Raw genomic sequence first — 25,533 nt, 5'->3', positions numbered from 1 at the left:
CAGCAGGATCCCCTTCATCAGACATCTTATCCCCTATCCTTTACATAGGGGATAAGATATCTAGAGGCGGAGTACCCCTTTAAGGGACAGTTCATGTACCCAAAAGTTGATCCTTTGCAACCGTATGACCCCTAGCAAGTTCCCTGCATGAGTCCCATTCATCAGAAAAAGGCTTGTGCATGGAACTTGCTGGGTGTTCTACGTTTGCCTCATAAACTGCACCACCCAGCACCAGTTACCTCTCTCCGCACCGCATTATGCAGATCGTGCAGGAGAGCAGCTTTGGTCATCCATGTTTTGCTAACTCTATTTTCACACACAGAAATAAATAAATGAGTCGAACAAGTCAAAGAACAGTTTAAAAAAAGGGGAACTTTATTTATAATTTATTAAAATGTTTGTGTAGGGGATTTTTTGTAACCTCCCATCACTCACAAAGAGCGTACAGTAACTAATACTCAGGACAGGAAAAACCTCCAGAGGGGAGGAAACCTGTAGGGAATCCATGGCTACTGTATGGCCCTTCTTCTGGGCATACTAAAGGAGGTTACCTCTATAATTTGGGCAAATGTTTCTGTGTATGTGCATGATTCCTAGGCCTGTGCCTTCATCCAACGTCTTGCTGTAGGTCCCGAAATGCTACTCCATGTCCTGGAAATAGTGCATCTAAGATAGGGGACAAAAAAGATAGATTATTTACATGTTTATCATAGAAATACACATGGAACTGCACTAAAGACCTTTTGGACAAAACAATGTAACACTTACCAGTCACAGTCATGTGCATGACTTTGCATTCCCGTGTCCCTACACAGTGTCCAGCACCGGCCCCTCACTGATGAACAGGACCAGTGTTATTTCTGGGGCTATGCCTTCATCCAACGTCTCGCTGTAGGTCCGGAAATGCTACTCCATGTCCTGGAGATAGTGCATCTAAGATAAGAAAAAAAAGATAAATTATTTACATGTTTATCATAGAAATACACATGGAACTGCACTAAAGATCTTTTGGACACAACAATGTAACACTTACCAGTCACAGTCATGTGTATGACTTTGCATTCCCGCGTCCCTACACAGTGTCCAGCACCGGCCCCTCACTGATGGAGAATGAACAGGAGCAGTGTTATTTCTGCTCAGTGCTGCTCTTTGGTGGACAATGGTTATGACATCACATGTGTGACACGCTGTTATCTCCTGGGAGTTCTATTTCAGTAGTGCTGCTCTCTGATTGGCTGAAAATAAAAAAAGCTTTCTAATATATTCTGTATGACTGTTATCTAAGGTTTTTGACAATTTTTATTAAAATGGCGCCACTCCCTGTGGGTGCGTTATATTTGTTTCTCCTAACCAGACATTCTGTATATGTAATATCATTTGGTGGCCCCAACAGCCTGGGCCCATAGGTTTCTTACATAGATCAATGCTACTCCGATAGGCTCAATGAGCAGCGCTGGCCGCCTGGACGTCTGACGAGTGACGTCCCTGACGTTGCGGTCTGGAGTGAAGGATGTCACTAGTCAGACGTCCCAGCAGCCATTGATTTAAAGTGGTCGTGGCTCCTGCTGCCAGTTCAAGATCAGACACCATGGCCCTAGATTGACATACTGCAACACCGATCCCCTGTGGCTGCCCACCTGTTGCAAAACTACAACTCTCAGCCTTCGGCTGTCAGGGCATGCTGGGAGTTGTAGCTTTGCAATAGCTGGACAGACGTCTGTCGAAAGGGGGGGAAAAGCACCAGAAATAAAGCAATATAGGCTTTGAAAAACACCATTTATATGTTGTTTTTAATCACAGCCTAAGCCTAGGAACAAACACAATCCTTGTTTGATGTTTTTTTCTTTTTTTGCAAAAAACAAACAAACATCAAAATCGTCCCCCTCATTTCTTTTCTCAGCTATCTTTGTGTTATTTTTGCTAAAAGCACTGGGGGGGGGGGGGGTCTTAGAGATTTATCAAAACCAGGGAAGAGGGAAAGTGGACCAGTTGCCCATAGCAACCAATCAGGTAGTTTCTTTCATTTTTAAAAAGGCCTCTGAAAAGTGAAAGAAGCGATCTGATTGGTTGCTATGGGCAACTGGTCCACTTGACCTCTGCACAGGTTTTCATACATCTGTCCCAATGTGTATTATTATTATCATCATCATCATCTTTATCATTATTATTATTATTATAGGAAGTGTTTTTTCTTTGGTGTTTTTTTTCCCCTCTGGCTTTTCTCATTACAAGTCATGTGATTCTTTCATCATTTGATTGAAGAATTTCTATAAAAAAAAAAATAGTGGGGGAGGGGGTGTGGATCGGCACGCTGGAGCGAGGACGCTTTGTGTGAGAGCTCCGTCCTGACCGGTTTTAAAACAGGCGACCGGAACGGTTATGGGAGGCAGATCGCACCACAAACAACAGAAAAAGGCTCCTAAAGGTCCCGGCAACCACCCAACCCGCATTACCCGCTTCTTCAAGTTGCTCCCAACTTCCCAGCAGCCGGAGAAGGAAGCGCGCCATTCCCCCACTGCTCTGCCGGCTCCGAGACACGTGACATCCCCGCTCTCAGCCCCTGCAGCTTCCGTAATGGCGGCGGCCACACACGCTGGAGATGGAGGACGGAGCCCTCCTCTGCAACCACCGAGAGCCGTGACACAGATGGAGGCACCCTCTGCACCACCTGTGCATCAAGTAAGCCTTGTCACCTTCCCCCCTGTGTCTAGTGACATGGTGCTGTGCAGCGCTGACCAGAAACACCTTCTTCCTCCTGTGTCCCCTCAGCTCCCTGCTCCCTCAGTGTTGCCTGCATCAGAACGGAGACAGGGGCACAGACCTGAACCCTCATAAACTGCTGCTCCCATGAGAAGTCTCCCCAGTGATCTGTCAGCGGACTCTGTGGTAACCCATGGCAACCATATCACTCGTCTCTCACTGAATGTTGCTCAGGCTGCACTGCCCTCCACTCCTGGGTGTCCCTGTGTATCCTTAACCCCGCAGCAATCTGAAATGGACTACCCACCTCTGACTCCTCCAGAACTCCCAGCTGTTAATGAGCAATGGCAGACAGTAAAGCGTAAATCTAAGCCCAGGGCTACTCAGTCTCAGCACTCTCAGGACAGCCCTACTTATCCCCCCCCTGGACAGCCTTCCCTGACCCCAGTCCAGGGACCCCCTGCCAGGGATGTCACGGACTGGACGGGTGAAATGGACTCTGATGCTTCTAACTCGGAAAGGGGGTCACAAGACTCCTCTGCAGACAGTGATGTTCCTGATTTCTGGGGTGACAGTCCGTCTGCAAAGAAGAAATTATTTAAAACTCCATCAAAGTTGCGCCACCTCAGAAGCTGCACTTCTGACTATTCCTCCTCGGACGGATCCCTCACTCCTAAGGGGGGCTCACCTGCTAAACACCCGGCACCTGTCAGGATTGCTGCTTCTCCCAATCCTAATGCTGGGCCATACATCACCCCTGCTTCCACCTTACCCTCGCCTGAGGCGGCGGTTAACACCCTCAAGAACCACCCGGAATTACAAGCCTTGCTGGCCCTGCTCCCGACTAAAGCTGATATGCAGGCGCTTGCCACAGATCTACATTCTGCATGGACACAGGATCTCAAACCCGTGAAAACTGCAGTCACGTCTCTTCAGGAAAGGGTGCATAGCCTTGAGGAACAACAATCTGCTACGTCTTTACAGATACAAAAATTGCAGGAGGCGACGGCGAACCTAACCATCCAAAATGCCCTTACAGTGGATCACATCGACGATATGGACAACAGAAACCGCAGGAACAATATTAGAATAAAAATCCTGCCAGAGTCTGTGCTGCCCGCTGACTTACCTGCCACACTCCAGAGGCTGTTCAATGAAATCGTTCAGAAATCGGAGGATTCACCAATTGAATTGGATAGGGCTCATAGAGCTCTGAAAGCCAAAAATCCCGATCCCAAACGTCCAAGAGACGTGATCTGCAGGGTGCACCACTTCCTCCAGAAGGATCAGATTATGCGCAAAGCGCGACACCTTAAGAATATATTGTATAATGGGACTCAGATCAACCTGTACCCTGACCTCTCCTTGCGCACACTGCTCCTACGAGCCTCACTGAAGCCGCTTCTTCAGATTCTACAAAATGCGCAGATTGTCTACAAATGGGGATTCCCCTTTTCACTAACAGCTAGACATGGGACGACTTCTGCCACCCTCAGATGTCCTCCTAACTTGCCAAAGTTTCTTGCCAAATTCAAGCTCCCGCCGATGCAACTGCCGGAATGGGATCAGATGTTTGTTTTTCCACCTCAGAAGCCCCCTGCCGCTTCCTCTGCTGGACATTCCTCCTCGCCCAGGCGACAGGGGAGGTCATCGAACCCGATGATTCCAAGACAGACACATGCTGCCTGATCTAGTTGGGACTTCTTACAATTGTCATCGTAGGATCTACAGTATGGACTGCGAATGCATTGATTCCTGTTGTTCCCAGACCTTCATCCCCCTGGACAGTTACATGTGTCGCTGGGTTATATTTTCTTGTTTATTGCACATAGTGGATGCCGCCCCTCGGCCCATTTTTCTGTGGGTCTCTTAAGTGTTGTGGGGCCTCCCTGAATATCTGCCTCCTGTTATGTAGTTTTCATTCGGGTTCCCTACCCGTCCAGCTACTTCATAGCCTGTTTTCCATATGCGCCCACCACCCTGCGGGTTGGATTGGGCTCCTTTAGTTATTTAACGGTCATACTCAGTTCTGTATGATGTTGATTGTGTTTGTTTTTGCGTACTCCATACTTTGGTGTGCCTTTCATGCTACCCGCCATAGTATAGACGTCGGGCTTGTTCCGACTAGGTCTCAGGTCCTTATGACCTATCCTCTTAGTCCCTGTATATCCGTGTCTGTACGGATATTGCTACCTCTTGCTGTCCTGTTCTTATTTTTCTTTGTCTCCCCTCTCTCCCACAGGCTACCTATTATCTCGTGGTGCTGGCCTCCCGGACTGATCATCCCCTCGGTCCTCCTCCTCCTGGGTGAGTTAATTGTAATCCCTCCACACACATATGATGGCTGACAATATCACGTCCCTTAACGTTAAGGGATTCAACATCCCCGAGAAAAGAGCGCAGACCCTGTATGCACTACATAAACAGAGGACACATATAGTGGCCCTACAGGAAACCCACTTCAAAGAGGGTCATCTCCCCTCAGGCACTAATAGATATTACCCAACCTGGTTAAATAGTGTAAATCCTGAATCCAGGACGAAGGGGGTCTCACTGCTTTTTCACAAGTCACTCCCACTCACAGTTCTTTCCTCCTCTATAGATCCGAATGCACGATTCATATTTGCAAATTGTTCCCTCTCTGACAGGACTATTACTGTAGCGTCGATATATGCCCCAAACCGCGACCAGGTTCCATTTCTGATTAATACCTTGGATGCCCTGGCTCGGTTTGCAACTGGGCCTGTGATACTATGTGGGGACTTTAATCTCCCCCTTTTCCCCACAGTGGACACCTCCTCGGGCCATTCCTACATATCACATAGTCGTCTGAGAGCCCTGAGACAGAAACTCCACTCCCTACAATTGCTAGATGTCTGGAGAACGCTGCGCCCACAGGATAGAGACTATACTTTCTACTCCCACCCCAGGAATTCATACAGTAGGATTGACTATGTCTTTTGCTCTCATTCCCTTCTCCCTGCATTTCATTCAGCTGCGATAGGGATAATGACTGTCTCTGACCACGCCCCTGTCACCTGCTCCTTCTCGTTGCCCTCCTTTACCAAACCCCATGCCTCCTGGAGGCTTAATGAGTCCCTACTCCTAGATGAATTATGTCTGCTAGATCTCAAACAGACGATCTCAAACTTTCACAGGGATCACTTACATGACACCTCTTCTCCACTGATTAAATGGGAGGCACTCAAGTGTGTCCTCAGGGGCATCCTAGTGAGGCATGGGGCGAGGCTTAAAAGGGCGGCCTCGGAGAAACTCTCTGCGCTGCTCTTGAAACTATCGGCGCTTGAAACACAACATAAGCAGACGCAGCAAGACACTGTATACAGGGATCTGATTGGGGTTCATCAGGAGCTTCTGTCCCTGTTTAATGCTAAACACCGTCACTACAAACAGATCACTGGTAAATTGTTCTATGAGTGGGGTGATAGGTCGGGACGCCTCCTGGCTAATGCCTTACGTGAGAAGAAGTCTTCTCTATATATCCCTGCCATCCGTACTGGATCTGGCTCAGTTATTCACCTAACCCTGAGCATCCTGGAGGCGTTTCATAGCTACTACACTACCCTCTATAATCTACCCAAGCCCCCGGGTCTACGATCTCCTAATGACACCGCTTTTCCCTCCTTGGCGCACTATATCTCCGACACGGCACTACCCCAACTCTCCCCTGATGTACTTACCTTCATGGAGACTCCGTTCACTGCTGAAGAACTCGACCTCGCTATCGCCTCCTTACCGGCAGGCAAAAGCCCGGGGCCTGATGGCTACACGGCTAAATTCTATAAGGTACTCAGAAGTGAACTGACTTCTCCGATCCTATCTGCATTTAACGACATCTCAGACTCCACCGACATACCACAATCCTTCCTGAGAGCCTTCATCACAGTGATCCCCAAGGAGGGAAAGGACCCCCTTTTGTGCCAAAGCTATAGACCCATTTCCCTGATAAACTCAGACGCTAAACTGTTCGCAAAATTAATAGCTAACAGGTTGTCTGGCCACATGGATTCCCTAGTCCATCCGGATCAGGTTGGCTTCATCCGGGGTAGGGAAGAAAGAGATAACACGCTTCGTGCCTTCTCCACGATTCATCATGCTCAAAATGAACGCCTGCCGTTGTTACTGCTGTACTTAGATGCTGAAAAGGCATTTGACCGGATGGACTGGGACTTCATGTCTGCCACCCTTACTCAAATTGGTCTGGGTCCTGTAGCAAGACAACGTATCATGGCCCTATATAGACACCCCTTTGCACAGATACGTGTCAATGGTCAACTATCCGCGCCGTTTGAGATTTGCAATGGTACTAGACAGGGGTGCCCCCTCTCACCCCTTTTGTATGTTCTATGTATTGAACACTTGCTTAACGCGATCCGCAACAATCCTGACATCAGGGGGTTACCGCTGTCTCATGACCATTGCAAATGCTTGGCATTTGCGGATGATGTCCTCTCGTACATTTCTTCCCTCCTCACATCCTTGCCCTCCCTAATGGCCTATATAGACCTATTCTCAAATTATAGCAATTATAAGTTAAACTTGGCCAAAAGCGAGGCTCTGAATATTACCCTCTCTTCACAAGAGGTGTCCCTACTCAAATCTCTGTACCCGTTTAAATGGCAATCAATAGCTTTAAAATACCTGGGCATGCATGTCCCTTCTAACCTTGCAGACACCTTCAAGGTCAATTTCCCCCCTCTGCTGCAGACGCTGCGTAATGACCTAACCAGGTGGGAGCGCAGGGACTTTTCCTGGCTGGGGCGGATAAATATCTTTAAGATGAACGTGCTACCTCGACTCCTCTACTTGTTTGCTGGGGTTCCGTCGCACTTGCCTCGCTCTTTTTTCAGGGAACTCTCTGCGCTCCAGTCGGGTTTTGTGTGGGCACGCAAGAGGCCTCGTATTGCTAGGAAACAACTATACAGACGCAAAACTGATGAGGGACTGGCGTTACCAGACTGCCTATCGTACTATCTGGCGGCCGTTCTAGTCCGTGTACTGGACAGCTTCCAGGACACTTCTAATAAGCTGTGGGTCAGAATTGAGGGGCGCTCTAATCCACTCTATCCTCCGCTCCGCTTTCACCTTACCTCCAGTGATGGACTCCATAGTTAAAACGTACTCGGCGTATTTGGGTAGCCACTCCCTGATAACACCAGACGGACCACTAACGCCCATCTTTGGGAACCCCGCCTTCCCCCCGGCCCTTTCCTCCACATCATTTCGATCTTTTCATAGATTGGAGGGTACCACTCTCTCCTCTGTCCTATCGCAGGATAGTCTGAAATCTCTCCCGGACATCTTAGGCGATGCTCCCCACTCTATTCTACACTCCTTCCAGTACAACCAGTTACGACACTTCTACAGCTCCAACAAAACCTCCCTCAATCTGCATAGACAGCTCACTACCTTTGAAAGCTTATGCGCCACCTCCAACACTGTTCCCCATGCTGTGAGCGTAGTATATTCACTGCTCTAACGCACAGGCTCCTCCACTCCTTTGCCTTTCCGTACGGCATGGGAGAGGGAAATTGGCGGTGTGCTCTCGGATGCTGATTGGTGCATGCATTGACCCTCTGTCATAGATCTTCCATCTCCTGCAGGATACACGAGACTAATTATAAAATAATATCCTGCTGGTATAGAGTTCCTGCTCTTCTCTCCCGTATTTACCCATCTGTCTCGGATTCTTGCTGGAGATGTGGACATCGGGGAGGAACTATGACGCATATATGGCTGTCCAGCTCTATGCTTGATGATTTTTGGGCCTCCGTCCTAGACAGAATCCGCACATTCACCTCTCTAACGCTCCCAAGGGAACCGGCTGTCATACTACTCTCGATCCTGCCGCGAGACACACCCAAACTTACCTCCAAACTAACACATTTCCTACTACTATCTGCCAGATCAGTAATTCCCAGACTCTGGAAGTCCTCTATGGCACTCACTCATCTTGGCTTAGGGAAGTATCGCACATCTGTAGAATGGAGGAGCTGCTGGCGGACTCCAGATGCCAATGCACCAAATTTCATGAGGTTTGGGCCCCCTGGCTAGCCTTTGTGACCTCGCCCGATTTCAGAACCCGGCACTTGGATGACTCGAGGGGATGATTGATCGACGATTGGGGACTGACCCGGACAGGTATGTGCACCACAAGAGAACCTCACTATATGCCGCCTTCAGCCTGTGGTCCTAGCCACTCTCTTCTCTTGTCTTTCTTTTCTATTCTTCCCTCCCTCCTTTCTATCTCCGCACACTTGATTCACTCTTTGACTTGCTTGCCCTTTCTTTTTCTCCTCCTCTCCTTTCCCATGTCCCTTATGCCCCCCGTTTTTTTTTGTTTCTTCCCTCCCTTCCCACCCCTTTTCCCTCCCTTCCTCCTTCTCCTTTCCGTTCCCCTCTCCTCCTCAAAACCCCTACCACCTTCTTTGTCTCAGGCCGACTCACGCTTGCCCCTGATCCACTTATATGTTGGTCTCATGACTACGAGTAGGTGTCGCTCCAGCTAGCTCCGTTGGACTTCAGAGGTTATTTCTCACTTAGATAACGACTGTTTCTCATGCCTGTCTATTACCTCAGACCTGTGTAGTTTCAGCTTGATTGTATTTACTGTGGGAGCTCATTCCGGATGTCATGGGACGATGTTGACACCTGTGACTATGTTTCGTGATTTACAATGTTGTAAGTACTTATTCATACTGACGAGATGTTTCTTCTATTGCCCTGTTGTCATTGTTGTATATGATACTTAATGATAATAAAAAGATATTTTGGAAAAAAAAAAAATAGTGAGAAAATACCAACCCCCCCCAAAAAAAAACAAAAAAAACATGCTCTCGGCATCCCACAGATTTGATAGCCTAAAAACACCATAAAAGGTTGAAGAAACCCCCATTAGTGTCTGGTGTTTCATATTACCCTATTGATTCCAACCTAACATGTGCCCGTAGCGAGCATGGTGTTTTTTATGACAAACACGCCAAGTGTAATCCCAGCTGAAATGAATGTTTTCACAATAGGTGTGAACAGGCTGCAGGCTGTGCTAGATATATTTGCATAGTTGCGGCATACAGCATGTGCAGCATTTATGTGGCGGCTTTCCGCTGGCATATATGGCTTTCTGTGCTGGTGAATGCAGCGGGCACTTACTGGTGTTTTTTTCCTAGCTGCACAGTTTTGCACCACAAACACTCCGGCTGGGACCAGGCTGACCGATCTAATGACCAAGATGCCGCAGAGAACGGCTTTCTTTTTGTGAAAGTTCTGGCGAACTACAATGCTCAGAAGAGGAGGAGCGCCATTGAGCTTTTGGAAAGAGAATTAGTTTGGAATGGTCAGGGCCATGTACGTTTACAAAGCCCCCCGTGGTGCCAGAACAGTGGACCCCCCCCCCCCACATGTGACCCCATTTTGGAAACTAGACCCCTCACAGAATTTAATAAGGGGTGCAGTGAGTATTTACACCCCACAGATCTTTGGAACAGTGGGCTGTGCAAATGAAAAATTTTATTTTTCATTTTTACGGACCACTGTTCCAAAAATCTGTCAGACACCTGTGGGGCGTAAATTTTCAATGTACCCCTTATTACATTACGTGAGGGGTGTAGTCTTAAAAATGGGGTCACATGTGTCGGGGGTCCATTGTTCTTGCACTATGGGGGCTTTGTAAACACATGTGGCCTTCAATTCCGGACAAATTTTCTCTGCAAAATCCCAATGGCGCTCCTTCTCTTCTGAGCATTGTAGTTCGCCCGCAGAGCACTTTAAATTCACATATGGGGTATGTTCTTACTCAGAAGAAATGGGGTTACAAATTTGGGGCAAGCTTTTTTCCTATTTTCCCTTGTGAAAATGAAAAATTTTGGGTAACACCAGCATTTTAGTGAAAAAATATATATTTTTTCATTTTCCCATCCAACTTTAATGAAAATTCATCAAACACCTGTGGGGTGTTCAGGCTCATTATACCCCTTGTCACGTTCGGTGAGGGGTGTAGTTTCCAAAATGGGGTCACATGTGGGTATTTTTTTTTTTTTTGCGTTTGTCAGAACCGCTGTACAATCAGCCACCCCTGTGCAAATCACCAATTTAGGCCTCAAATGTACATGGTGCGCTCTCATTCCTGAGCCTTGTTGTGAGCCCGCAGAGCATTTTACGCTCACATCTGGGGTATTTCCGTACTCAGGAGAAATTGTGTTACAAATTTTGGGGGTCTTTTTTTCCTTTTACCGCTTGTTAGTGTAAATTTTTTTTATTTTTTTACACTAACAGGCTGGTGTAGCCCCCAACTTTTCCTTTTCACAAGCGGTAAAAGGAAAAAAAGCCCCCAAAAATTTGTAGTGCAATTTCTCCCGAGTACGGAGATACCCCATATGTGGCCCTAAACTGTATCCTTGAAATACGACAGGGCTCCGAAGTGAGAGAGCGCCATGCGCATTTAAGGACTAAATTAGGGATTGCACAGGGGTGGACATAGGGGTATTCTACGCCAGTGATTCCCAAACAGGGTTCCTCCAGCTGTTGCTAAACTCCCAGCATGCCTGGACAGTCAGTGGCTGTCCAGAAATGCTGGGAGCTGTTGTTTTGCAACAGCTGGAGGCTCCGTTTTGGAAACCCTGCCGTACAAGACGTTTTTAATTTTTTATTGGGGGGGGGGACAGTGTAAGGGGGTGTATATGTAGTGTTTTACCCTTTATTATGTGCAAGTGTAGTGTAGTGTTTTAGGGTACATTCACACTGGCGTGTTATGATGAATTTCCCGCTAGGAGTTTGCGCTGCGGCGAAAAATTTGCCGCAGCCCAAACTTGAAGCAGGAAATTTACTGTAAACCTGTCCGCGTGAATGTACCCTGTACATTCACATGGGGGGGGGGGGGGGGCAAACCTCCAGCTGTTTCAAAACTACAACTCCCAGCATGTACTGACAGACCGTGCATGCTGGGAGTTGTACTTTTGCAACAGCTGGAGGCACACTGGTTGGAAAACCTTCAGTTAGGTTCTGTTACCTAACTCAGTATTTTCCAACCAGTGTGCCTCCAGCTGTTGCAAAACTACAACTCCCAGCATGTACTAATCACGAAGGGCATGCTGGGAGATGTAGTTATGCAACAGCTGGAGGTACCCAACTACAATTCCCAGCATGCCGAGACAGCTGTTTGCTTTCTGGGCATGCTGGGGATTGCAGTTTTGCAACATCTGATCGCAGGGACGTGGAACCTATCTTCTTTTTACATGTGGGGTCAAGTATTTACATTCTGACACCTTCACCTTTAGCACCCTATTTTTTGTTTTCTTGCACTACTTTTTTTACATTTATTGTATACACTTATATTTCTGTGTTGCACATTGCACCTTATGCATATATTTTTAAGGTTAAACACACTTTTTATGCTTTAAACAGAGTGTCACATTGCACGTATTTTATAGCAACAGGTGCTTTTATGATCCATTGGTGATCAGTTGACCCCGACATTTACGCCTTTCTTTTTTACATCCTTTTCCCGTCCCTGCTATCTATTGCATTTTTTAAGTTCATTTATTTTATATATATATATATATATATATATATATATAATTAATTTTTTTAAACAATTATACACAATATCAAATTGCGCTAATGATTACTATTTTTATGTATGTTATATAGCTATATATTATCATCAATCTCTTTTTTTGCTTGTGTATAATATATATATTTTTTTGTAAAATAAAACTATATTTATTAAATTTGATGGTCGTTGATTTATCAGATTAATATATTTCTTATTTATTTTATTATATACATTTTTTATTCTTGGTGGGTTTACCCTATACGCTGTAGTGGCGTATTTATAGGTTTTTTTAACAGCTGGAGGTACCCAACTACAATTCCCAGCATGCCGAGACAGCTGTTTGCTTTCTGGGCATGCTGGGAATTGCAGTTTTGCAACATCTGGAGAGCTACAGTTTTTAGACCACTGCACAGTGATATTGGGGAAGGGATGGGATTTTATATTTCTTCATAAGCATTAATGTTCTTTTGTTCCATGAATGTATCTAATCCTGTTTTAAAGCTGTTAATTGTTCCTGCTGTGACCAGTTCCTGAGGTAGACCGTTCCATAAATTCACAGTCCTCACGGTAAAGAAGGCGTGTCGCCCCTTGAGACTAAACTTTTTCTTCTCCAGACGGAGGGAGTGCCCCCTCGTCCATTGGGGGGGTTTAACCTGGAACAGTTTTTCTCCATATTTTTTGTATGGGCCATTAATATACTTATATACGTTTATCATATCCCCCCTTAAACGTCTCTTCTCAAGACTAAACAATTGTAACTCCTTTAATCGCTCCTCATAGCTAAGATGTTGCATGCCCCATATTAGTTTAGTCGCGCGTCTCTGCACCCTTTCCAACTCCGCAGTGTCCCTTTTATGGACAGGTGCCCAAAACTGAACAGCATATTCCAAGTGAGGCCGTACCAATGCTTTATAAAGGGGGAGTATTATGTCCCTGTCCCTTGAGTCCATGCCTCTTTTGATACATGACAATATCCTGCCGGCTTTGGAAGCAGCAGCCTGACATTGCTTTCTATTCTGTAGTCTGTGATCTACAAGTACACCCAGATCCTTCTCTACCAGTGACTCTGCCAGTTTAATCCCCCCTAAGACATACGATGCATGCAGGTTATTAGTACCCAGATGCATAACTTTACATTTATCCACATTGAACCTCATTTGCCAAGTGGATGCCCAGACACTTAGTCTATCCAAGTCATCTTGTAACTTATGCACATCCTCTATAGACTGTACCGTGCTACAAAGCTTGGTGTCATCTGCAAAGATAGAAACAGAGCTGTTAATACCATCCTCTATATCATTGATAAATAAATTAAACAGCAGCGGGCCCAGTACTGAACCTTGGGGTACACCACTAATAACCGGGGACCAATCAGAGTACGAATTATTGACCACCACTCTCTGGGTACGATCCATGAGCCAGTGTTCAATCCAGTTACAAACTAAAGTTTCCAAACCCAAAGACCTTAACTTACCTGTCAGACGTCTATGAGGGACAGTATCAAACGCTTTAGCAAAATCCAGAAACACTATATCCACAGTCATTCCTCTGTCAAGGCTTCTACTCACCTCTTCATAAAAGCAAATTAGATTGGTTTGACAACTTCTATCCTTAGTAAACCCATGCTGGCTATCACTTATAATACAATTATCCCCTATGTATTCCTGTATGTAATCCCTTATAAGTCCTTCAAACAATTTACCCACAATGCACGTTAAACTTACCGGTCTATAGTTTCCTGGGGAAGACCTAGAGCCCTTTTTGAAGATTGGCACCACATTCGCCTTGCGCCAGTCCCTTGGCACAATACCAGACACCAGAGAATCTCTAAATATCATGAACAGGGGTACAGATATTACTGAACTTACCTCTCTAAGAACTCTTGGGTGTAGTCCATCCGGCCCTGGGGATTTGCTTACATTTATATTACTTAACTTACCTTGTACCATCTCTACATTAAGCCAGTTCAGTACAATACATGATGTGTTACCAGCACTGACCTGGCCAATGTCAGCTCCTTTTTCCATAGTGTATACAGAACTAAAGAACCCATTCAGTAGCTCCGCTTTCTCTTGATCGCCTGTGACAACCTCCTCATTATCATTATTAAGGGGTCCTACATGCTCTGTCCTTGTTTTTTTGCATTTATATACCTAAAAAAAATATTTAGGATTAGTTTTGCTTTCTTTGGCCACCTGTCTCTGGTTTTGAATTTTTGCTGTTTTTATTACATTTTTACAGATTTTATTAAGCTCCTTGTACTGTTTAAATGTTATAGCTGACCCATCAGATTTGTATTTTTTGAAGGCAATTTTTTTGTTGTTTATTGCTCTTTTAACATCATGTGTCAGCCATGTAGGATTTAGTTTTAATCATTTATATTTGTTCCCCTTTGGTATATATTTAGCTGTATAGTTATTTAGAGTTGATTTAAAGATGTCCCATTTACCTTCTGTATCAGTATTTGACAACATCTCCCCCCAGTCTATGTCCTGTAGTGCAGCCCTCAGCCCAGGGAAATTTGCCTTTTTAAAGTTATATGGTTTTGCCTTCCCCGCCTGTCTTTGTTTTCTACATTTTAAGTCAAAAGTAACTATATTGTGGTCGCTATTACCAAGGTTTTCCCGCACAGTTACATTACCAACCAGCCAGGGGCGGACACAGACAGCAGAGGGCCCCTGTGCAAAGAATGTGCCTGCCCCCCCCCCCCCAGCACTGTGCCCCCTCATGTACCTAGACCCCACCGGACTGCCTCCACTTATCCCGCCCGTGTAGTGTCGCCACTTGCCTTGTCCACCACAGGTGGATGGAACGGCTCCTGAGGTGGGCTCCGGGTGGCCCCTGTCCCTCTCAGTGTGCGGACCAGGCCCCATGAGTACTCCCCCGGGTCAGCCTGACCCGTATCTAGCTGGGAGGCAGAGGGCAGTGCTCCCCTTTACACTCACACCCCTTGACTTAGCACGACACCCCTTGGCACCCCCTGGTTCCTTGGCTCCTTAGTAATAGAAGTGACTTACAGGCAGGGCCAGACTGGGACGAAAAATAGGCCCAGGCATTTTAAAATAAACAGCCCATTTTTATAGTGGGGGTCTGACTCATGGGACCCCCACCAATCACCTTGGTTCAAGTGGCTCCCCAGATGTTGGAAATCTGCAACTCCCATCATGTCTGAAGTGACTACAGCTGATGGGACAGTCAGGAGACTACACAATGATATCAGTGACTACAGCTCTGATGGGACAGTTAGGAGAATACACAATGATATCACTGACCTGAGTGACGTCTTCTCTGTTGTCTTTACTTTTCTTCTTCATCTGGTCCAGACACCGGGATTTCTTCCATCTTCTCTGCAGAGTCTGACACCTGGACATCATTGGTTCCTTAATTTGTCAGTAGATCCTCATCCTCTGTATGATGACAATAATCATTATAACCTTGCCAAATACTGTACCCATGAATATAATACTGCCAACCACTGTACCCCCTGAATACTGCCAACCACTGTACCCCTGAATATAATACTGCCAACCACTGTACTCCATTAATATAATACTGCCAATCACTGTACTCCATTAATACTGCCAACCACTGTACCAACCACTGAATCATCCCATACACCCCACGCACTCCATCCTCAGTCTCATCACCCCATATACCCCACGCACCCCATCCTCAGTCTCCTCATCACCCCATACACCCCATCCTCAGTCTCCTCATCACCCCATGCACTCCATCCTCAGTCTCCTCATCACCCCATGCACTCCATCCTCAGTCTCCTCATCACCCCATACACCCCATGCACTCCATCCTCAGTCTCCTCATCACCCCATGCACTCCATCCTCAGTCTCCTCAACACCCCCATACACCCCACGCACTCCATCCTCAGTCTCCTCATCACCCCATATACCTTAAGCACCTCATCATTATTACACAGCTGACACCCCCCCCCCCCGGTCCTTCTCATCAGGGCTGCCGTCAGAAATTTTGGGGCCCCTTACACAGGTCAAGGCCCCCTTCAACCCCTCCCCGCCCCCAGGTAATTTTTAGATTGCATATACTTACCAATGTTGTGCCATAGCACAGAATTTGTTATTGGCGCTACCTTACTACAGGCTGTTGAAGCTTTCTGCCCTAACGGAGCACAGATCAGACGAGCCAGAGGCAGATAGGTACCCTCCGCTGAGTTGATCGGGACACCACAATTTTGCTGTGGTCCTGATCAGCTCCTCTGGGCTATCTGGCAACCTATTTTCATACTTTTAGATGCTGCAATGAACTTTGATTGTGGCATCTAATGTGGTTAATGCTGGACATCACCCTGATTGGTGAACTCTGGCATTAGCCACATGTCCCAGCTCTAACCAACCGGTTATGAAGCATAGAACTGGAGGGGGGCAGGACGTACATTTACACCCTGCAACCTTAAGGAAATACACATATACAGCCTCATATGTGTACACAGCCTCTATATACTCATACACAGCGCCAATACACACATATAGTCATGGCCGTAAATGTTGGCACCCCTGAAATTTTTCTATAAAATTCTCATAGAAAAGGATTGCAGTAACACATGTTTTACTATACACATGTTTATTCCCTTTGTGTGTATTGGAACTAACCCCCCAAAAAGGGAGGAAAAAAGCAAATTGGACATAATGTCACACCAAACTCCAAAAATGGTCTGGACAAAATTATTGGCACCCTTTCAAAATTGTGGATAAATAAGATTGTTTCAAGCATGTGATGTTCCTTTAAACTCACCTGGGGCAAGTAACAGGTGTGGGCAATATCAAAATCACACCTGAAAGCAGATAAAAAGGAGAGAAGTTCACTTAGTCTTGGCATTGGGTGTCTGTGTGTGCCACACTAAGCATGGACAACAGAAAGAGGAGAAGAGAACTGTCTGAGGACTTGAGAACCAAAATTGTGGAAAAATATCAACAATTTCAAGGTTACAAGTCCATCTCCAGAGATCTAGATTTGCCTTTGTCCACAGTGCGCAACATTATCAAGAAGTTTACAACCCATGGCACTGTAGATAATCTCCCTGGGCATGGATGGAAGAGAAAAATTAATTAAAGGTGTAAACGCAGGATAGTCCTGATGGTGGATAAGCATCCCCAAACAAGTTCCAAAGATATTCAAGCTGTCCTGCAGGCTCAGGGAGCATCAGAGTCAGCATGAACTATCAGTCGACATTTAAATGAAATGAAACGCTATGGAGGGGACCCAGGAGGACCACACTGCTGACACTGAGACATAAAAAAGCAAGACTACATTTTGCCAAAATGAACTTGATTAACCAAAATCCTTCTGGGAAAACGTTTTGTGGACAGATGAGACCAAGATAGAGCTTTTTGGTAAAGCCAATCATTCTACTGTTTACCGAAAACGGAATGAGGCCTACAAAGAAAAGAACACAGTACCTACAGTGAAATATGGTGGAAGTCAATGATATTTTGGGGTTGTTTTGCTGCCTCTTGCACTGGGTGCTTTGAATGTGTACAAGACATCATGAAATCTGAGGATTACCAACGGATTTTGGGTCGCAATGTACAGCCCAGTGTCAGAAAGCTGGGTTTGCGTTCGAAATCTTGAGTCTTTCAGCAGGACAATGACCCCAAACATACGTCAAAAAGCCCCCAGAAATGGATGACAACAAAGCGCTGGAGAGTTCTGAAGTGGCAGCAATGAGTCCAGATCTAAATCCCATTGATCACCTGTGGAGAGATCCTTAAATTACTGTTGGGAAAAGGCGCCTTCCAATAAGAGACCTGGAGCAGTTTGCAAAGGAAGAGTGGTCCAACATTCCGGATAAGAGGTGTAAGAAGCTTATTGATGGTTATAGATAGCGACTTATTTCAGTTATTTTTTTCCAAAGGGTGTGCAACCAAATATTAAGTTAAGGGTGCCAATAATTTTGTCCAGACCATTTTTAGAGTTTGGTGACATTATGTCCAATTTGCTTTTTTTCCTCCCTTTTTTGGTTTAGTTCCAATACACACAAAGGGAATACACATGTGTATAACAAAACATGTGTTACTGCAATCCTTTTCTGTGAGAAATACTTCTTTTTCTTGAAAAATTTCAGGGGGCCAACATTTACCATTATGACTGTATATGGCACTGAATACATAATCTGAGACTTTAAAACCTCACTTTTAATACTTCTTCTAAAAACCATATATCAAAAAAGAAAGTGAATAGAACTGTATTTATACATATCTGCAGCTATTTCCGGCCACCATCTTAGTAGCCATATTAATACTTGCTGCCTGTTCACACCGACCATATATGAACACTTGCCTGAGTGAACATCCAATTTTCAACATCAATGTGTTAGTCTTATATACAATCATGTGTTCCATGTCCCTCGCAGGAATCCTTGTCAGCTATTTTATGTATTTGCATGTATTCAGAATTAGTAGTGTTAGTTTTGTAGTCATTATTAGTATATTATTGAGAGTTTTAGCGCACTCCAAAACATCAATGTATAAATCCTCTCTCTGGCAGACCACATTCTCAGTCTCTTACTGGATGCTATCAAATGAATGGCATTAACCCATACAGTGCATACAACATAACTGTTCTTAGGACATCTTCATATCTGCAGGTACTATTAGTTACCCAATGCCCACATTCTAAGATTAGTCACATGAAGTAAACAAACAATCCTCCACATTAGTGTGAAACAAAAGCTGTTATCCTGATTTTGCTTCCTAATTGGCTTTTCCTTTTTCTTTTAGACTCTATACGTTTCCGTCTGTCCTGTCATCAGGAATTGATGTGACAGTATTTACAGTCATAAATATGTGGCTTCGCGTGTATATGACACGACGATGATGGCGGCCATAACACATACACACACACTACCCCTATATACACACACACATGGCCATCATACACAGCTTCTATATGCACATACACTGCCGCTATACACACACATGCATCATAAATATATACACTGCCTCTATATACACACAGCCATCATACACACATACACAGCTGCTATATGCAAACACTGCCCCTTTATACACACATTGCCATCATACACATACACAGCTTCTATATGCATATACACTGCCACTATATAGACACACACTGCCATCATACACACATATCAGCCACTATACACATACACTGCCACTATATACACACACTGCCATCATACACACATATACAGCCACTATACACAAACACTGACACTATATAGACACACACTGCCATCATACACACATATCAGCCACTATACACAAACACTGCCACTATATACACACACTGCCATCATACACACATATACAGCCACTATACACAAACACTGACACTATATAGACACACACTGCCATCATACACACATATACAGCCACTATATACACATACACTGACACTATATAGACACACACTGCCATCATACACACATATCAGCCACTATACACATACACTGCCACTATATACACACACTGCCATCATACACACATATACAGCCACTATACACAAACACTGACACTATATAGACACACACTGCCATCATACACACATATACAGCCACTATACACAAACACTGACACTATATAGACACACACTGCCATCATACACACATATCAGCCACTATACACAAACACTGCCACTATATACACACACTGCCATCATACACACATATACAGCCACTATACACAAACACTGACACTATATAGACACACACTGCCATCATACACACATATACAGCCACTATATACACATACACTGCCACTATATAGACACACACTGCCATCATACACACATATCAGCCACTATACACAAACACTGCCACTATATACACACACTGCCATCATACACACATATACAGCCACTATACACAAACACTGACACTATATAGACACACACTGCCATCATACACACATATATAGCCACTATATACACATACACTGCCACTATTTAGACACACACTGCCATCATACACACATATACAGCCACTATACACATACACTGCCACTATATAGACACACACTGCCATCATACACACATATATAGCCACTATATACACATACACTGCCACTATATAGACACACACTGCCATCATACACACATATACAGCCACTATATACACATACACTGCCACTATATAGACACACACTGCCATCATACACACATATCAGCCACTATACACAAACACTGCCACTATATAGACACACACTGCCATCATACACACATATATAGCCACTATATACACATACACTGCCACTATATAGACACACACTGCCATCATACACACATATACAGCCACTATATACACATACACTGCCACTATATAGACACACACTGCCATCATACAAACATATACAGCCACTATATACACATACACTGCCACTATATATACACACACTGCCCCTTTATACACACATGGCCATCATACACAAACACAGCTTCTATATGCATATACACTGCCACTATATAGACACACACTGCCATCATACACACATGGCCATAAATAAATACACTGCCTCTATATACACACATGGCCATCATACACATACACAGCTTCTATATACACATACACAGCTTCTATATACACATACACAGCTTCAATATACACATACACAGCTTCTATATACACATACACAGCTGCTTTATACACACACTGCCCCTTTATACACACACAGCCATCACACACACATACTCTGCCCCCATATACACACACACACAGCCATCATACACTGCCCCCATACATACATACACACACACGCAGCCATCATACACTGCCCCCATACACACACACAGCCATCATACACTGCCCCCATACATACATACATACACACACACACACAGCCATCATACACTGCCCCCATACACACACATACACACACACAGCCAACATACACTGCCCCCATACACACACACACACACACACAGCCATCATACACTGCCCCCATACACACATGCACTGCCCCAATATATACATACACACACACACAACCATCATACACTGCCGCCATACACACACACACACAGCCATCATACACTGCCCCCATACACACATGCACTGCCCCCATACATACATACACACACACACAGCCATCATACACTGCCCCCATACACACACACACACAGCCATCATCCACTGCCCCCATACACACACACACACAGCCATCATACACTGCCCCCATACACACACACACACAGCCATCATACACTGCCCCCATACACACATGCACTGCCCCCATACATACATACACACACACACAGCCATCATATACTGCCCCCATACACACACACACACACACAGCCATCATACACTGCCCCCATACACACATGCACTGCCCCCATACATACATACACACACACACAGCCATCATACACTGCCCCCATACACACACACAAACACACACACACACAGCCATCATACACTGCCCCCATACACACATGCACTGCACACACACACACACACACACACACATCATACACTGCCCCCATACAAGTAAGTACCTGTGTGCAGTGTAGTCTGCTGCTCCGCTCCTCTATTGCAGGCAGTGGGCAGGAAGAGGAGGGACACATGAGGTGACATCACTGGCCAGCTGCTACTATCAGGCCCTGCTGGTAACTGAGAGCCGCGCACAGGCATGTCTCATACCAACTGCAGCCCCTGACATTATAAAGTGAAAGAGTTCTGCCCTCCGGACGGCGCACCCTCTTGCTTCAGCCCCCGCTGGCCAGTCTGGGCAACAGACAGGGCAGGGCTGGAACATAAGAAAAAAGAATGTGATGTAGTCAGTCAGTGTATAGTGATGCCCCCCCCAGCTGTCAGTGAGTGACAGTCACTCACTGACTCGCAAGAAAGAGTGTTGGGGCCAGTAGGGCCTCCCTGAGGGTCCGGGCCCCTTACTGGGGTACCGGTTGTACCCCCCTGATGGCGTCCCTGCCTGTCCGTCTCGCCCGGCCGGTTTAAAGGTAAAGGACTGCTGTCAGCGGCAGGTCCGGGACCTGTTGCTGCAGCATTTAGCATGAAGTACTGGCAGGGGGCCCTGCAGGGGCCCAGACTGTGAGGCCCAGGCTGTGACCTGGGCCACTAGGTGGGCCCCCTAACACGCTGGGCCCCTGTGCAGCCGAACCGGCTGAACAAGTGATATGTCCGCCCCTGCAACCAGCTCTGCGATGTTGGAAATGATCAGATCCAACAAGGCATCACTTCTTGTTGGGTCCTCCACAAACTGGCCCATAAAATTATCCTGCAATAAATTTAGGAATTGTCGCCCCTTTGTAGTTTTAGCCAACCCCGGACCCCAGTCTATATCTGGATAGTTAAAATCTCCGATTATTACCACTGTACCTGCCCGAGCGGCCTTCTCTATTTGTTTATGAAGCCGAATTTCTATCTCTTCAGTGATATTAGGGGGTCTGTAGATTACCCCAAATATTATTTTTTCAGTATTTCCCTCCTTTTGTAATTCTACCCACAGTGATTCCACCTCCTCAAAATCATCACACACTATGGCATCGTTCACACTGACTTTCATACCACTTCTTACATACAGACAGACTCCACCACCTTTTCTGTTCATTCTATCCTTGCATCGCCGCAGCCTCCGGACGGGTAAGTGGACGTCGGCGCCCGGTCCCCAACGTCGCCGCAGCCTCCGGATGGGTAAGTGGACGTCGGCGCCCGATCCCCTTCGGTTCCCCATTCTGCCCCGCCTATTGTGGGTGGGCAGGACGGGGAAAACAAAAGTTAACCCCCCCCGCCCTCGGTCTGCTATTGGTGGCCACCTCTGACGATCAATAGCAGACCAATAGCAGGGATAGGAGAGGTGGCAACCCTGCCACCCCACTCCTATGCCTACAGGGGGATCGTGGGTGTCTTAGACAACCGCAATCCCCCTTCTATTCCGGGTCACCGGGTCACAATAGATCCGTATGACCCGGAATCGGCGCAAATCGCAAGTGTGAATTCACTTGCAATTTGCGCCGATCGCCGATGGGGGGGTCTGATGACCCCCCTGGGCATTTGCGCAGGGTGCCTGCTGATTGATATCAGCAGTCACCCCGGCCCGGTCCCTGCCCAGCGCGCGGCGGAGAATGAAATTCCCTCGGGCGTATGGATACGCCCTGGGTCCTTAACCCCTTAAGGACCGAGCCCTTTTTCACCTTAAGGACAATAGACCCGTATGACCAGGAATAGGCGCAAATCGCAAGTGTGAATTCACTTGTGATTTGCGCCGATCGCCGATGGGGGGGGGGGATCTGATGACCCCCCTTGGCATTTGCGCGGGGTGCCTGCTGATTGATATCAGCAGTCACCCCGGCCCGGTCCCCGCCCGGCGCGCGGCGGGGACTGAAATTCCCACGGGCGTATGGATACGCCCTTGGTCCTTAAGAACCAGGACGTCAAAGCGTATCCATACGCCCTAGGTCCTTAAGTGGTTAAACACTAACCTTGAGGTTGGGGAAATTTGCCAGATTTGTAAATTATTTCTATTTAAAAATCTTAATCCTTCCAATACTTATCAGCCGCTGTATTCTACAGAGGAAGTTATTTTCTTTTTGGATTTCTTTCCAGTCTGACCACATTGCTCTCTGCTGACACCTCTGTCCATGTCAGGAACTGTCCGGAGTAGGAGGAGTTTACTATGGAGATTTGCTCCTACTCACAGAGAGCACTGTAGTCAGACCGAAAAGAACTATACAACTTCCTTTGTAGCATACGACAGCTGATAAGTACTGTAAGGATTAAGATTTTTAAGAAGTAATTTACAAATCTGTTTAACTTTCTGGCACCAGTTGATTAAAAAAATAAATAAAAATGTTTTCCCCCGGAGTACCCCTTTAACGTAACACCTGTAAATTCTGCACTACGAATATCAGCAGCCACTGAAGAGAGAGGTCATCCAACAACTGAAGTCCCAAAAAATTCTGCCACTAAATCCCTCAAGCAACCATTCAGCCCCAGTCCAGAACCATCTGACCGGACCACAGGGACCAGTGTGGAGGAGAACAGGGTCCAGGCTGTAAAATAGAAGAACACCGGAGCAGCCAGATACACTGACTCTAAGGCTGAGCCTCATACTTCTACCGAAGCTGCAGAGTTATAGGGGAACTGTAAAAATGAAAGTACTACAACCCAACTACAAGAAAAATAAAAGAAGTGATCTGATTGGTTGCTAAGAGCAACTGGACAACATTTCCTCTCCACAGGTACATTTCCCCGATTGTCTTCATATTTAGGATGAGAATCTACTGACAAAGTGAGTAGCCAACCATTTCTGGGCATAAAACTCTGTAAGAGACAGCAGTCTGGGGGCGTCTGTGGTGGACATGAAGGAAGGGGAGGGGTCCAGGGAAATTGAGATTTGACGTCTGCAGCGAGCGCTTCTCACTGAGCGACGGGTCTCATCCCAGGTATTGCAGGGGGACCCCCCACGATCAGCTACTTATCCCATAACCCATGGATAGGGGATAAGTTAATTTTTGTCATAGTTCTCCTTTAATTGGCCAGAACACACCCAAAATCGGTCCCAGCCAAACATTGCTTTGTCTCCTGTCATTTCTCCCAGCTGTTTTTTGTCTACCTGCTTGTAAGGCATGCTTACACTCTCTAATTCCTTAAAGTGGTACTCCGCCCCTAGATATCTTATCCCCTACCTTAAGGATAGGACAAAAGATGACTGATCACTGGGACCCCCGCGATCTTCATGCAGCACCCGGCGTTCCAAATAATATATTTAGAACTCTGGGTTCTCGTGGTGCGGGTCGTGACCTCACGCCACACCCTTTCCATTTATGTCTATGGGAGGTGGTGTGATGTCACAAGAAGGTGTGGCATGATGTCACGAATCCCACCACAGGAACCAGTGATCTAAACATACTATTAAGAATTTTGGTTGCTGCATGGAGATTGCTGGGGTCCCAGCAGCAGGATCCCCATGATCAGACATCTTATCCCCTATCCTTTACATAGGGGATAAGATATCTAGAGGCGGAGTACCCCTTTAAGGGACAGTTCATGTACCCAAAAGTTGATCCTTTGCAACCGTATGACCCCTAGCAAGTTCCCTGCATGAGTCCCATTCATCAGAAAAAGGCTTGTGCATGGAACTTGCTGGGTGTTCTACGTTTGCCTCATAAACTGCACCACCCAGCACCAGTTGCCTCTCTCCGCACCGCATTATGCAGATCGTGCAGGAGAGCAGCTTTGGTCATCCATGTTTTGCTAACTCTATTTTCACACACAGAAATAAATAAATGAGTCGAACAAGTCAAAGAACAG

At 46.0% G+C, this 25,533-nt stretch overlaps 1 long non-coding RNA gene across 1 annotated transcript; it reads right to left on the bottom strand.

Moving 5' to 3' along the window:
* Window positions 1-352: 352 nt before the first annotated feature.
* Window positions 353-1,151, bottom strand: LOC130367828 (uncharacterized). Its single transcript, XR_008892195.1, has 3 exons — window positions 1,034-1,151; window positions 769-933; window positions 353-666 (listed from the first exon to the last, which is right to left on the bottom strand). It is a non-coding gene; the product is annotated as an uncharacterized LOC130367828 (long non-coding RNA).
* Window positions 1,152-25,533: the final 24,382 nt, after the last annotated feature.

The sequence above is a fragment of the Hyla sarda genome, chromosome 4, assembly GCF_029499605.1.
Source record: "Hyla sarda isolate aHylSar1 chromosome 4, aHylSar1.hap1, whole genome shotgun sequence".
NCBI classification, from domain to species: domain Eukaryota; kingdom Metazoa; phylum Chordata; class Amphibia; order Anura; family Hylidae; genus Hyla; species Hyla sarda.
This window is presented reverse-complemented; position numbering and strand designations above follow the sequence as displayed.